General features: G+C 40.2%; 1 protein-coding gene and 1 pseudogene across 1 annotated transcript in view; both read left to right on the forward strand.

The window, feature by feature from the left end:
- Positions 1–319: 319 nt before the first annotated feature.
- LOC104444401 lies at positions 320–3,897 on the forward strand (annotated as a pseudogene).
- Positions 3,898–8,214: 4,317 nt separating this feature from the next.
- The window catches only part of LOC104444399 (serine/threonine-protein kinase RIO1), a 35,646-nt gene continuing 29,580 nt past the window's right edge, over positions 8,215–14,280 (forward strand). The window contains exon 1 of the mRNA XM_039314058.1: positions 8,215–8,419. The gene's annotated coding sequence lies outside the window, so the exon portion shown is untranslated. The remainder of the gene's footprint in view (positions 8,420–14,280) is intronic.

Genomic DNA, 14,280 nt, shown 5'->3' on the forward strand with positions numbered 1-14,280 from the left:
GGCTTACAATGTACAAAAATCTCCTAACCATGTCCAACTCGGACATCGTTAGGGGCTTTTGCAGGAACCAAGAAATTGCCGCCCCTCGTTTACCAGAGAAAATATTGGGTGGTGGGGGGAGCGTCCCCACCAATCATGGAGCGCCACGTGGACTGACAAGGCACTGTGAGGTCGGCTCGCCGAAATAGTAAATAATCTTCTCTCCCCTTTAGCGCCTGCACGCTAGCCCTGCGCCTCTGCAGAGTCTGCACATATTCTCTTTCCTCTTCCCTCCTTCTTTCCTCTTGAGAAGAAGAAAAGTCATTCCAATCAAGCGAAGCTTTCAATTTTGAATATCTGGTTTCGCTCTGGTTTGCTACTCCGCGCTCGTTGTTGCTGCTCCGGCATTGCGTTTGTCAAGCGGCCATTCCCCGCCATCGCCCGCCCGGCGCACCCTCGCTCGCTCGCTCGCTGGTCCTGTCGCTTCCTCCGTCTCTGCTCCGGCGCTCGCTCTTTGCTCCGTTGCTCGCTCCATCTCTGCTCCGGCGCCGCTTTCCTTCGCGCATTAATCTGCTTGGGCGGCCGAGATTTGGGGATCCCATTTCTGCAACCACCTGCAGAGCAGCGTCGACGCCCTCCAGACTCTAGGATATGCTCGTTCCGATGATCTCAGACTCTAAGATCTTCATGCTAAAGCCGTATATCTGTGGTTACTCATGTTCGCCGCAATGTTCTCCTGTATGTTTCCCTACCTATGACGGTTAGATGAATATACGCCATCATCAACATGAGAACGCAAAAGTAATGGATGATGGGAATGCTTCTGTGCACTGAAGGAGCTTCTTGCCTTGATCAATCGCAAGTTGTTCTGCTTGTTTTGTGGTCCTGTTTGAATTGCAAGTCCCCATCGCCTGTTGCAAATATGGCCGATGGATTGCAACATCCGTCAGCGATTCAGAAAATTACGGGCAGTCTCACTTTATATCTCTTTTTTCGCGTGCCATCTGCGCGAGAAATTACGGACCGCACGATTCCGCGAGCATTGTAGGCTTGTAGCCATCATGGAGTGTTGCAGGGTTATCTATCTCCAGCATTCCAGGGCAGTGTCTGGCTCTTCTGTCCTCTCTCCCATTTGGGTTCAAGCTCCTGAGAAAAAAGTGTCCACGTTCTTAGAGGAGTTCCTTATGGAAGCGGTTTCTGCAGCTGTTTCCAAGTCGAGAAAGCATGTGGACTTGGCGGAGAGAGTAATTCCGCAACATGAGCTCAGGAGGCTTAGGAAAATTGCTCTCAGGATGGTGGAGAGGATGAAAGTTGGGGATGCAGGGATTATGCAGGCTTTGGTGGATTCTATACATGAGAAGTGGAGAGAGGATGAAGTGGTGAAGTTGAAAGTTGAAGGTCCCCAGTCACTTAACATGAAAAGAACCCATGAAACTTTGGAGGTTAGTGCTGGTATCTTCTTTGCTTATGGATAAGTAAGTAAATGAAGGTTGAATCTTGATGAGCCTGGAACTTTCATGAGTTTGCTGATTGCTTGCGTGCATTTAAGTGCCGTTTTTGACATCTGGAATGGATATAAAATCATGACTTCAAAGATGTAATCACTTGAATAAATCTCGGTTGGCGTTGGAGACTTGAGAGTCTTTATTTTAATCATGAATCATTGATGCACTGAGATAATGAGCCTCTAATACATTTGCCTTGTCAGAGTAGGACTGGAGGCTTTGTTATATGGAGATCTGGAAGTTCAGTGGTGTTGTACCGAGGGATGGTCTATACGCTTCCTTGAGTCCAATCATACAATGAAAAAATACAGACCAGTGTAAATTCTCTGAAAAATGAGGACACAGCCAGCGATGTTTTTCATAGCAAAGGAGGCCGGATTTTATGTGGTTCTGCAGAATATATGAAGGATCCGTCTAAGGAAAAACGCATGGATATGAATGATCCTAACAGTTTATTAGATGAGTTGGGTCCACGGTTCAAGGATTGATCAGGCTGTGAGCCAGTTCCAGTTGATGCTGACTTGCTCCCCTCAGAGGTTCCTGGATAGAAACCTTCATTTAGGCTTCTTCCTTATGGGGTTAGACATTGTCTGAGAAACAAAGAGATGACCAGGTTTCGTAGACTTGCAAGAACGATGCCTCCACATTTTGCCCTGGGTATGTGTGCATCAATGGCAATAAAGTTTGTGCTTTTCTGCCATTGCTGGTTAATGGCTGACAAACTGGTTTGATTATACTATGTCTCAAAATTGTTCTAAACTAATCCTACTTTTTTGTAGGAAGAAACAGAAAGCTGCAAGGTCTTGCTGAGGCCATGGTAAAGTTGTGGGAGAGCAGTGCTAATGCAAAAATAGCAATTAAACACGGCGTGCTAAATACTTGCAATGATAGAATGGCTGAGGAACTGAAGGTTGGACAATCTACATATGTTGACTTTTTAGCATATATGTATGACCTAATTATTGTTGAAAATGGGTGTTCTGTTGCTTTCATCGAGCACAGAACCTTTCGGAGTCTGTACTTTATTTGATTTGCCAGACAGAAAGAATTACCAACTATTTGCCATAGAGTGGTGGTTTGACTAAATCATTATCCTTCAAGCCCACAGTACAATGCTGAATTTTCTATTTCATCTCTGACCATGGAATTTATAATTGTTATCATAATGGTAAAACTCAGCCAAGGTTAGTGTGTTGCCATTCTGGGACATACTTTTGTAGTGTTGTGAAGGATTGGTTATGCAAGTTCTTATCTCTCCGAGCATTTTGTTCCAATCTTAATGTTCTGGCATTATGATAATATCAACTTCTGTTTAGTGTTGCATATTCCGTCCTTTTTCTTTTAGGTAAGGAAAATTTGGTGCTCTGTTGTTATTGATTTGTGTCATTTTGAAAGCGGAATTTAACTGGGGGAACACTACTTTCTAGGAACAAAGATTATATTGTGTTTTACAGGGGCAATGACTTCTTGCCTCCTGTTGTTGTAGAAGCACTGAAAGAGAGAGAAAAACTAAAAGATGTGCAGGCAAATGAGGAAGACCAAGCACGTCAGAGGGCCTCAGCTGCAATTGAATCAAAATTAAAAGCTTCTAAAAGCCCACTTGTTGCTGGCACTCTTACTGAAACTCTGGCTGCCACCTCTCGGTGGGGGAATGAAATAAGTAGCAAAGATGTTGAGCAAATGCGTAGAGATGAATCACTCAATAAGCATGCTGCACTCTTGAAATATCTTGAGAAGAAACTTGCTCTTGTAAGTTACGAGATCGAACAAACTTATGCTATAAAATTCTGCTCCATTTCCTTAATTATTTATCACATTTTCCATTTATTTTTTCCTCTTCTTTCCAGGCTAAAGGGAAGGTCAAAAGGGCTGAGAAAGCTCTAGCAAAAGTGCAGGAGAATCTTAGACCAGCAGACCTTCCAGTTGATCTGGAAACCATAAGTGATGAGGAGAGATCTTTACTACGTAAGATTGGTCTGAGTATGAAGCCCTTCCTGCTTATCGGTAAGAATAGCTGTGCCTCTTGATTGAACAATGTAAAAAAGTCAGCTTTCATGACTAACTTTTCATCTTCTGTTTGGTTTAATCCAGGAAGGCGTAGCATTTTTTATGGTACCATAGAGAACATGCACTTGCTTTGGAAGTATCGCGAGTTGGTGAAACTAATAGTGAGGGGAAAAAGTTTTGCACAAGTGAAGCATCTTGTAGTTTCTTTAGAGGCTGAAAGTGGTTTGAATTGAATGTGATGAGCAGAGAGGTTAAAACATCACTTCATGCTTGAATAATTTCTAGGAGAGCAATGTGGCAACACTGTTAAGGCAAGATTAAACATAGGGTTAGCATCCTAAATATGCTTATATATAAAAATGAACACGGAGGAGTTTTTAGAAACATGCAAGGATTGGTTTCTCTTGATATTGGCTGTTCTTTGGAAAGGGCTGATTAATCTAGTGATTACTTTTGTACTGATATAGTGTGGCTAGAGCAATATGCTTCTTAGAATGGTTGCTTTCCTATATTGCAGTGTTGATGAATTGTCCCGGAAGCTAAAGCTTCTTATTGAAGTTCTTATATCCTGCCTTAAGCATGAGAAAGATTTTCTATAGGCTTCACTAGCATTTTCTAGAATCTATGTATTGAGTACTGATGCTTATTGAGTGGCACCACCTGAAATGTATACCTTGTCTGCACCCAGTCTCCTTGTGGTAACAATCGGATAAATGACACTACTGAATCTCCCTTCAACTGTGTCCCCTTTTCAGCTGTCTACTTTTTTGAGTTTCACCAACCTGATAGAACTTCGTAAGAACTTTAAATTGTCAAACTTTTCCTTTTTTCACCAAAAATAGGAATTTTGAATTCATTCTGTCATCAATTTGGTTGGCACATGAATATAACTCTAGATTTCGATAGTTTCTTTTTGGGGTCAGAACTTTCGACTTGAATAAGCATTTGTTGATATATTGCGTACTGGTACTATATCTACCACTTCCTTCTGCATCTAAACATGTTTTGGTGGACACTGATATGCTCTCTAGCTTCTTAATGTGTTGCTGAGTATTTGACTTGCTGAAAGAATGAATTGTATGAACGAAAACTGCGGGAGTGGGAGGGAAGGTTGAATGTTGGCATGTCCTGCACAATGAGAACTTCAATTCGAGAAAGTGTGCAGGACATGGTTATAGGCAGAATTAAAAGTAATGAGAAAGCTGACCATGCAACTGTCGAGCAGGTAAAGTACATTTTTGTCAAAAGATTAATAAGTTGTGTGCTAGGTGTTTCGGTAAAAAGTTTCCATTTAAATTCTCCATGCTGCAGTTGTAACAGCAGCCACGACGAGGTCTCCTTATACCAATTGTTAACTGCTGCTTGGATGATCTCAAGACGACAATATGTCCCCCGTAAATGTGTCCATTTTTAATGATCTATTAGAATTTTTGCCAATTTCTTCATTGGCCTCCCTCCTCTTGTTTTGCACCTCTATCCCAGGTTCAAATCTTCTGTACTCGGCATGAAGCATGAGTGGACTTAATTTTCAGAATTTGTTGTACTTCATGGATATAGGTAAATGAACTATAATTATTATTAGTCAATCATCAAAAGTTTTGAAGCTGAAATGAACCCTCTTGTAAGCTTAATCTGTCCCTTTGCTAAATCATTATTTCATTTTGACTTAATAATAGCTGAGTAAACTCTTTGATGGGTGCATGGCATTGGTCCATTTCCCCTCTCACAATAATTGTGCAGAAGTAAGACCACTTCTGAATGTTATCGTGGTTACAGTGCCACACTCCTACTTCTATTTCAACTGAATCTATGGAAAAATCTCTGACATGTTCTCGTGGAATTGGTTATGTGGTTGGCGCAGGCCATTGATCAGAGGACTGGGATGGTTCTCTTCAAGATGCTAAACCATCAAGTACTTAATCATATAAATGGTTACATTTCCATTGGTAAAGAAGTACGCTGTCATGTACAGTCAGCAGTACTCACTAATTTGTTTTTTCTGCCAATTGATTGCAGGTAGAACTTCTCCACATCATCGTTATAATATCACAATTTTACTTGTGATTCATCGTCTCGATAGATTGCGAATTAAAATGCGTGATAGCAAGCAATTTAAACAAGGTAAATACAATATAAAACCTCTTTGTTGAGCCAAAAAGTTCTTGCGGTTACTCGTCATCCCTATGATAAATCGGGAAGGTATTAATCGGAAGAAAAGATGGATTCAAAAGAGAAAATAAACCGGCTGCTCTTTAGATTTCTCTGCCCTTTCACGTGAATGAATCACGTACCTTTCCAAAGTCGGTGTTTGATTCGGCATGGCTGTGGAGAAGGGGAGCACGTACAGGGAATAGAGAGGATTCGAAGAGCAGGAAGAGACTTTGCAAGTGGCCCAGGAGCTCCTCCACTCCGCTTGAACGTTTTCTGATTTCTCGAGCTTTCTAATCTGTGTATGAGAGTGAAGCGAAGCGATGGGCTGGCTCGTGCATTACATAGGCAATCCCCAGCATGAGCTCTGAGAGAGGAGGCGGGGGAGGGGGGCGGCTCTAACCGTGTTAGCCATTTCTTATCTTTTGCAAATTATCTAATTAGTTCAGAATTTCTGTAGATTAATGAATTACTCAACCACTCCAAATCAACGGGTGAGAGGACATGATCGGTTTCAGAGACCGAATGCAAACAAATCTCTACCGTACAGCTCCAGGATGCACAACCGCAACCCCCATTATTAAATGGAGGATGCACTACCAATCATGTTCAACCGTTGATTTCATCAACGCTTGAGGACATGCATGGCTGCCCGGGAACGCGTATCCTCAGCCCGTCGATGTTTTCTGATTTGTGCATGGGGCACCTGCTTCCTTTTTTTTTTCTCTCTTTTTCCTTGACTAATTTCTGCCCCCTTTTTTGTGTTTAGTCATGCTTTGTACTCACTAATTAGCTATTTTACACCTCGGCTAAGTTGACTCTCAAAGCCATTTTTTTTACTTGTTATACAAGTGATCTATAACTGAGTATTTAGAAAAATCTGAGGCTCCTATAATGGAAACAAATATTGATGAAGGCTTGTCAAATCTTCTGTGATGCCTTTCAAATAACCCAATTTTTTAAAAGCTTTTGCTTTTTTTTTTCCTTTTCTTTTTTACGCCTAAAATGTATTTTTTTTTTATCATCTAATGGAAGATCTCAAGGCATAAAGAAGTATTGACTAAAGACCAAAGTACATATATATTGCATGCCCCCCAATTTTCTTCTCAAATCCTATTCTACTAGAACACACCACATACATTCTCAAATGATAAATTATCACCTCTAGATTTGAAAAGAGAGAGAGGTTTAAGTTGTCATGTTAGAGTATGAATTTCGATAAAAGTCCTAGTAAAGCGGCATAATTCACGTATGTAAAAGGGATTGAGGGAAGGTTTTTGGAAAAACAATATTTTACTACCGTCTATTTCAAAAAAATTCACGTTTTGGAAAATATTTTTAAAATTTGATGACTTTTATCGACTATAAAAATATCTAAATGAAAATATCTTCATTGTCCACAAAAAATTATAAATATAAATTATTATCAATGATGAAAAAATATTTTTGTTAGTTAATTATTCCAAGCGATATATCCAATTACTTTTAGGAAAATATTTTTCAAATTGTTCATTTCACTTGAAATTTGTTTTCCGACTTTCTAGTGATTAGATAGCATAAAACTAATCGATTTACAAAAAAATTCTCGTGAACCGAAAACAACAAACTTAAATCAAGGAAAAATGACTCCCCTTTTATCAACAAGAAAATCACTTTTCCTAAATTATCAAACTAATGAAAATTAACCATTTTTCAGCTGTGTTTAGATTCCGGCAATTTTAATTTCTCTGACGTGCCCTTGAGTTTCTTCTAGTCCACCTTCATTTCCAATTAATTCAAGCATCACAATTAAATTTCTTTTAATTTTCCAATCCCATTTTTTATTTCTTTTTTTGTCTTATATATATATATATATTTCATTTAGTTACCAGTTCTGCACTCTAATTCCCTTTAATAAATTCCAATAATCGCACTTATCTTGAATGGAGCACCCTATTTTCCTTTGCTCTCTGAAATTGGCACGCCTTGCATGCGCACATCACACTCGGGACCATCTTTTGAAAAACTTATTTTCTGTAAGTTTCAATGGAAACCATTTTTTTTTTTCTGAAATTTTTCGGATTTTTTAATTATTCATTAATATGGAAAAGGCACCGGGCCGGGTCAGGAGACTAGGCCCGATTACTGGTCTGACCCGGTCTATTCTCCTAATCCACGGCATTCAGCCCATTATTCTTTTCTTTAGTCTTGGCCCACTCTTTTCTCACACGCCCGACCCGGCCCCGACCACGCGGCCTACCATTATAAACTTTTTTTAAATCTCTCCTTTTCTTTTAAAAAAGTTTTCTATTTTCATTTTCTAATTTCTGTTTTTTTATTCCTTTTTCTTTTTCTTTTCTCTTTTTCTCCACCCCTTCTTCTTTCCGGAGCCGCCGCCCTGCGGCTCCTCCTCCCCGAACCAGCAACCTCAACCGAGCCAACGCCGTTTCGGGCGAGCTTCCACCAGAGTTCCGGTCGCCCAGCCGCCGCCGCCGCCGCTCTCCTCCGTTCAACCCATCTCCGCCCCGTCGGGTCGCGCAGCCGCCGAAGCTCCGTCGTGCTCAGCCGCTTCAGTCGACCTGTCGCCTCCACGGGAGATGATGATGATGATGTGACACGAGCGCCTTCTGCCTCTCGCTTTTCGTCGATTTGGAAAGAGAGTCGGGACGGTTAGCTTTGAGTCAACCCATCTTTCATCTCCTTCGCCGTGCCCCCTCTTTCGTAATAAACTCGAGCCCAACTGCGGAAATTCGCACCCTTTCTGTCTTCCTCGGTATTTCTGCTCGGCCTATCAAAGAAAGGTGCGATCTTGGTGCTGATTGATCGCTTTCGCTTCCGTTCTTCTCGCATTTTCGGCTTTGGGGTCGTGGAGCTTTTCTGTAGCTTGCTTGTTAGTTGTTACGTGGAATTTGCTTCTCAGTTACTTTGAATTAGTCCGCCTGTTCTGGGCCATCACTTATTCAAGTTTTGGAGCTAAAAGCTTAATACGGGGAAGTTCTGGTAACATTTTGATACGTTAACATAAATATAATCGGAGTCAATTCCATTTAGATCAAGTTTTAGTTGGTTTTGGTTTCTTATAACTCATTTTAATCAATTCATAGAATTAAAATAAATAATTTTAAATTCAACCCAACAAATATGAATTGAAACATGGGCTAGTGCACTCATTTTGTTACCTTTAGAAAAAAAAATAATAAGCCAAGAAAAAGATCAAATGATATTAAAGTAACCGTGTACATGACATAGCAATAATGTAAGGTTCACCATACTCAAACACGCAAATCGGAATCCTCTATTTTCCAATACAAATAATACTTATTACAAATGGCATATAACAAAATTCATAACAAATACAAGATAATCAAACTAAACTTAGGATTAGACCAAAAAAAAAAGCTAAACTTGGGAAGACAGCACATCCTCAAACAACGGAATAATCTCATGAATGTAATCAAAATTTTGTCCAAGCAGACCAAACCATGCCAAGGCAAATACTAGCAAACACATATTGATGATCAGCCACACAACTAGAGATAAGCTTATCCAAAGAAATAACTCGGAGCTGAGAGTTCCAAAAACAATGTACAAGAACATGTACATTAAGTTTGGGTGAATTGGTCCAGTCACTTTGATCAGCGCTATGAGATAAATAACTTCACAAATAATATAAAATTGTAAAATCGTTGGGTTCAACGCTTCGATATGCTGTGAATTGAAATATCCGATGACAAGCAGCTTGAACAAGGTGAATATAATGTGAAATCTCTTGGTTAAGTCAAAACTTTCCGGTTGTTGCTCATGCTGTGGTTGCTCGTCGTCACTATATTAAAAGAAGAAGAAAAGATAGATTTAGGAGAAAAACGAAACCAACTGCTTTATCCTATGAAGAGCATAACATACCTTAGTGGAGTCGCTGTTTGATTCGACGTGGCCGTGGAGAAGGGGAGTGACTGCAAGAGACGGAGGATTCGAAGAGCAAGAAAAGACATTGCCGGTGCCCAGCCCCTCGCTTGAACGATTTGTGATCTCTGGAGCGTTTGCTCTGCGTGTTGGGTGTGAAGCAAAAGGGGTGGGGTTAAACTATTTATAGTTGCTTCAAAAGATTCTCGGCTTGGAACGGCCAGAACATTCTTGCAGATGCCAAGAAATTGCTGCCCCGTCCCCGATAGATGGATTCCAAGGATCCCGCGTGAGCAAGGATCCCGCGTGAGCAGGGATCAATTACATTTTGGAGGGAGGCATTGTGGACCCCATCATCACAACCGTTCACAACCGTGGATCTGATCAACGGTTGTGATGACGGGTGTCATTTGATAAATGTCGCCCATCGTCTCAGCCGCTTTCGCGGCCCGTGTTCAGTTGAGCTCGTTGATTACGAAGCAATGCTCCGTCCCTCGAGGAGGAGGAGCAGTGGACAGAGCCTCCCCTCCCAATTCGAGACGTCCGAACGCTCATGGGAGGGCTTCACACGCGCGCCCGGTCGTCCACTCTTCAACCCCCGTCCGATCAGAGCCAGAAACTCTCCACTCATGTCCGGGCTTCCCCTTTGAAGGTCCTAACACTCCTTTCTCTTGTTGCTGGTCTATCCTTTTTATCTATTTCATGTAACTAATTGGCAATGCCTGTATGTAGTCTATAGTTCAGTGGCATGCTCGATTCTCATATGTTGCTGAGTCCATCGGAGCAATCTATAGGTTGCTTGAGAAGTGAAATTTGATGTCTTTTTTCTCCTGTTGGGGATTATAGATTTTCTTCAATGATTACAACATGTTTGGCTTGCTTGAAATGCCTATAGTCACTTTCTCTTTCTTTTCCAGTTTCAATTGAATGTGATGAGCATGGAGGTTAGAACATCACTTCATGCTTGAATAAATTGGAGGAGAGCAATGTGGCAACACTGTTATGGCAAGATTAAACTTTGGAGCATAGGGTTAGCATCCCAAATATGCTTATATATAAAAATGAACAAGGAGGAGTTTTTAGAAATATACAAGGATTGATTTCACTTTATATTGGCTGTTCTTTGGAAAGGGCTGGACAATCTAATGATTAATTTTGTACTGATATAGTGTGGCTAGAGCAATATGCTACTTAGAATGATTGCTTTCCTATATTGCAGTGTTGATGAATTGCCCCAGAAGCTAAGGCTTCTTATTGAAGTTCTTATATCCTGCCTTTAGCACGAGAAAGATTTTCTATAGGCTTCACTAGCATTTTCTAGAATCTATGTAATGAGTACCAATGCTTATCGTGTGGCACTGCCTGAAACGTATACCTTGTTTGCACCCAGTCTACTTGTGGTGACAATCGGATAAACGACACTACTAAATCTCCCTTTCACCGTGTCCCCTTTTCAGTTGTCTACTTTCTTTTTTTTTGGTAAGAAAATTGTCTACTTTTTTGAGTTTCACCAACTTGATAGAACTTCGTAAGAACTTTAAATTGTCAAAACTTTTCCACTTTTCACCGAAAATAAGAATTTTGAATTCATTCCGTCATCAATTTGGTTGGCACATGAATATAACTCTAGATTTCAATAGTTTCTTTTTTGGGGTCAAAACTTTTGACTTGAATAAGCATTTGTTGATATGTTGCGTACTGGTACTATATCTATCACTTCCTTTTGCGTCTAAACATGTTCTGGAGTTGATTGTCAAATTTGACAAACTAGGAGTTGATTAATCATTGTTTGGGGTCTCCGATAATAATCGCATTTGTTCGTTTTTGGCGTTACCCAACCCCGACGAATGTATAGGCAGGATCATTGGCTGCGAGTTCTGATTATAACCATCTAACGATTGGAACCTTCAAGGGACCGTCTAAAGACTTTTTGACTAAAATGTAATCATGGATCTATATAAATAGATCATCAAAATCACAAGATTTATTACAAACCACATGCAACAAAATCAATGCCCAAATACAACATATTGCCGGAATTTCAAATATCAATTGGCACATCATTGATCGCTTGAACAATCTCATGAACACTATCAGAGTCTCGTATGAGTAGACATGTCAAAGCAAGCACTAGCAAGCATATATTGATGACTAACCACATGACCAGAGACAAGCTTGTCCAATGAAGTAACTCGGAAGCGAGAGTCCCAAATATAATGTACAAGTATTGAAATATCATGTTCGAGCTGGAGGGTCCAGTCACTTTGATTAATGCTACGATATAGATGAATTCACAAATGATATAAAATAGTAGTACTGAGTGGCTCAATACCTCGGTACGTTGCAAATTGAAATGTGTGATGATAAGCAGTTTGAACGAGGTGAATATGATGTAAAATCTCTTGGTTAAGTTAAAACTTTCTTGTCGTTAATACTGTTGTGATTGTCCGTTCTCCCTGTACCAAATTAGGAGAAAGTTAATTGGAAGAACAGATTCAAAAGAAAAAGAGAATTGGCTACTAGGCCACACTCTAAGCAAAGGTTTTAGAACATATTCAAATGGATTCATAAGGTGGTACCTTTATGGTGTTATTGTATGATCGGCCATGCTTTTGAGATGGGGGATCCGAATGTAACTCTGGGATGGTTTTTGAGCTTTGTGAATAATTAAGCGGAAGAGGCCTTGACTTGTTGCAAAAGTGCATCCGAGCTGTCTGCCATAAGTTTCCAGGGTCAGGACAGGACCGTCAGATCCCCTCGAGGGTTACATCAACGGCTGGAAAAAAATAACGAAACGCTAAATTCCTCTCTTGCCCATCGTCGGCCAACAATAATTACGGTCCGTTTGCCATCCTCAAATTCCTCTTTTGCCCATCGTCGGCCAATGATAATTGCGATAACGATAATGACGATCCCTTTGCCATCCCCAAATTCCTCTTTTGCCCATCGTCGGCCAATGACAATTCCGATCATTTTGCCATCCCCAGATTTCTTTTGGCCGACATTATTCTTTGCCCATAGTCGGGCAATGATATTACGGTCGGCCTGCCATCCCCAATTTCCTTTTTAACCCATGGCAAGGCATCAATATTTTGGTTAGTCAATTGGCAGGGTAGCTTTCCTCTCCCTCACATCTTTCGCACAACCATTTTCTCTTTCATCCATGAAGGACCCCCCCCCCCCCCCTCTTTTCTTTTCTTGTTTGACGGATTTGGCTCTCTTTTTTATTTTCTTCATTTTTCTCCCATTTTGCGGAGCTTTTCTTTTCTGATTTAATCTAGATATAGAAGTGTCTCTCTTGTTTCGAGAGGTTTCTATCCCAATCTATTCTCGATTTGGGTTTTCTACGTTTATGATTTCGGGGTTTCGTTTTTCTCGAGTCTCGTTGGTGTATAAATCCAATTTCAAAGGAAATCGAAGGAGCTTCATAAAGGTTTTGCTCTTACAGATATTGGATCTATACTCATTCAATCTTGTTACTCTGAATAGTGATAGCATTAGGGACGCCGAATCTAAACACATCGGTGAATAGCAAATCGTAACAACAGTTAAAGATCTTAGTGTTTGCTCATTACTGAATATGAATTCGATGATGAGCTATTAATTTTGATTTCTTTGAGCATGTGATCCCTAACCTGATTCATCTTATTATATGGAGCTTATTTTATTTTGAAATTATTTGGTATTTGTCTTAGTTTGTAATAAAATTGTTTTGTTTATCTCTTGTATTTCTGTGGCAACGAATGAAGCTATTTTGGAAAAAAAAAAAAGAGACCGGGCCAATGGCCAAATACCAATTTCTTTTTTGCCCATGGAGGGCAACAAATTTCCGCTACCATTATGTTCGTTTTAGAGACTGGCCCCGTAAATAGGCTAAGACTCCACGATCCACATGTTCTGTGTAACATCTAGTGAAGTGTACTGTAGTACATGTTGTATACCAAATGCCAACTTCATAAGACTATTTATTTTCCATGAGCTCATAAAGTGCACAATGCATACATGTGTAGTGGGATGAGAAATGCAGCTCCATTTTTCATTGTGTATGCGCAACTACCGTGTAGAAGAATTATTGCAAATTCGGAATTACAGAACATTGCGCTTGAGAGTGTTTTTTTCTTCTTGTTGTAGAGAGAGGCTAATTCTCTTTTTGATTCTATGAGCACATAAAGAGTAATCAGCATGCGACTATTCCTTAACTGTGCGAGCATACAAAAGCTCAGCCTGACGGATTAAAGGAATGCATGTGCTTTTCAGCGACAACGACCGCTTTTGCTTGTTCTTGGAAGGGACTAAACTGGAACCGTGGAGAAGATGATGTTGTGTAACATGCTTGTGGTTATCTATCTCAGTTGGCTCGCTTGGGATTGTTGTGAATATTTAAGCCGTGTTTATATAGGCTTCTACTTTTTGCTTAATAAAATTTTCATGACGGACGCATACTGACTTTTTTTCCTCAACCCATAACATCTAAAACTTTCACAATAAATGACATGTAAACTAATATATAATTTTTTGCATGAATTTTTGAAATTTGGATAATGTTTAAATTCAAGCGAGAAATTTTTTGCTTTGTGTCGAAGCATACCCAAACGTGCCCTTAGTCTAGTGTAAAGGATAGCTTGATTGTACTTGTCCTTTCATCAAGAAATGGTTGGCATCCTACCGTGAGACGTCGAATTTTACCGTTGTAATGCTGGATTTGATTGGTAAGCTATGCAACAAAGCTGTTTCAAGATCAGAAATGATCTTGGTACTG

The sequence above is a fragment of the Eucalyptus grandis genome, chromosome 5, assembly GCF_016545825.1.
Source record: "Eucalyptus grandis isolate ANBG69807.140 chromosome 5, ASM1654582v1, whole genome shotgun sequence".
Taxonomy (NCBI): Eukaryota; Viridiplantae; Streptophyta; class Magnoliopsida; order Myrtales; family Myrtaceae; genus Eucalyptus; species Eucalyptus grandis.